This window comes from Pseudophryne corroboree, chromosome 3 (genome assembly GCF_028390025.1).
Source record: "Pseudophryne corroboree isolate aPseCor3 chromosome 3, aPseCor3.hap2, whole genome shotgun sequence".
Classification (NCBI taxonomy): domain Eukaryota; kingdom Metazoa; phylum Chordata; class Amphibia; order Anura; family Myobatrachidae; genus Pseudophryne; species Pseudophryne corroboree.
In genome coordinates this window covers 663602913-663604904 of record NC_086446.1, presented here as the reverse complement: position 1 = coordinate 663604904, position 1992 = coordinate 663602913, and the positions used below count along the sequence as shown (strand labels likewise).

The 1992-nt window shown below is 41.6% G+C and overlaps 1 pseudogene; it reads left to right on the top strand.

Moving 5' to 3' along the window:
• Nucleotides 1–993: 993 nt before the first annotated feature.
• Nucleotides 994–1111, top strand: LOC134898476 (5S ribosomal RNA; annotated as a pseudogene).
• Nucleotides 1112–1992: the final 881 nt, after the last annotated feature.

Sequence of the window (1992 nt, the reverse complement as noted above, 5' to 3'; positions counted from 1 at the left end):
GTAAGCCTACTTTTGTTCTGTGTACACAAGTGCACAGACAGCAACACCTGATGTACATTTACCTAACATACTATGCTAAGACCGAAGTGATTAGACCTGTATAGCACACACACAGATCCCTGACATAGTGCTGGTGACTGCAAGCCCATTGCGTTTCTGTGTGCATTGTGCACAGACAGCAGTATCCGATGTGTATTTACTAACCTGCCTTTCTATTCCCAATTCTGGTGATCGCAAGCCTACTGTTGTTCTGTGTACAGGAGTGCACAGACAGCAACACCTGATGTGCATCTATCTAAACATGCTATGTTAAGACTAAAGTGATTAGACTTGTATTGCACACACACAGATCTCTGACACAGTGCTGGTGACTGCAAGCCCATTGCGTTTCTGTGTGCATGTGCACAGACAGCAGCATCTGAGGTGCAGTTATTATATGTGATTAGACCTGCGTTGCACACACACAGTTCATTATCCTAGTGCTACCACTTAAAAGCTAAACTCATTCAGCACTCTTTTTTTTCCCTCATTTCTTTTCTTCTTTCTTGATTTTCCCAAAACTAATATCTGCTAACTAATTGACATTGGCATGCTGAGCTTTCGCCAGCAGAGGCCAATATATTGTTACAAAACTATTGCATCCATTATGATCCTCAATACATGCTTTTGAATTCACTACATTTACCCTGGGATGAATGATCATGTGACTCTTCAAATGTATGGTCAAAATATCATGAGGATTTCATACCCCTTGGTTACCTCTCACTAATTTTCCGTGGACTCTCATCTGCGAATCACGGAGCACAATACCACAGACGTGGAATTTGATGAGCCGTGTCCAACGCAGAAAACAGATCCACCCATTTGTACTGTACTAATTCATCTCGTTCCTTGTGTATATTGTTTTCATTTTCCTTTTTCCTCTTTCACTCTTTTTTCTGTCGACTATTTTCCTAATAGGTGCACTCTCATTGGTGCACTAGCATGTAAATTCTCTACTATCATACCACGCTGCCAATGCCGATCTCGTCCGATCTTGGAAGCTAAACAGCGTTGGGTTGAGTCAGTACCGGGAGAGGAGACTTCCTGCGAATACCCGGTGTTGTAGAGCAGGGATTATTTCCCTCCCCATGTTGGTTGCGACGCCAACAGCAGTATCACCACTAATTCTTACTTCTTTCTCTTCTTTTGAGACTTACGATCAATCACTGTAAACTCTTTGTGGTGTACGTCAGAAAGACAGGTCTTGTCCTATGCAGGAGCCTATCCATCTTTGAATTAAGTTGCCCTAGTGGGACGTACTTATCAAACAATTCATATGACCACTCCTTGGTTCCATCAATACAGACATTCTGTACTGGTCAGGGGAAATGGGGGTATGACGAACCAATGTCTACAACCACTTCATTCACATTTGTGATTAAACAGACCAGAACATTTTTTTTAAAAACTGTTATCAATACACCTCTTTTGTCTATATGGATCAGCTATCTGGGTATCTATATTAATAATGTTTACATTAAAAGTTATGTTTTAAGTATTTCTTCTTACATGGTATAGGAATTTTCCTTTTTTTCTAAGAGTGCGCCCACACAAGAGCCTTCTTTTTCTCCCCGTTTTTTTGCATATGTACTTTCTGGCTCTGGGCGCACCACCAATAGGGACAACAATATCGATTGAAGTGAACAACACATGTGTTTTTCTCTTCCCTCTCCCCATTTCGGAGTGTTTGAAATTGTCCAAATCTTGGTCCTCTAATATCAATATAGCACTAATTTGACCGGTGCCCGATCGCCCCTGCCTAGTCACGATCATACAGGACAAACAGAGTCCGATTTTCTGTGACGAGTAGTCCTGTTCACATAGATTTTCAGAGCACTTACAACATCCAAGGACTTTGATAAAATTGAGGAGTCAGTAGCCACTGGCACCACAATAGGTTAATTGATATGAAATGCTGACACAATCTTCGGAAGGAACTGCTGGCGTGTC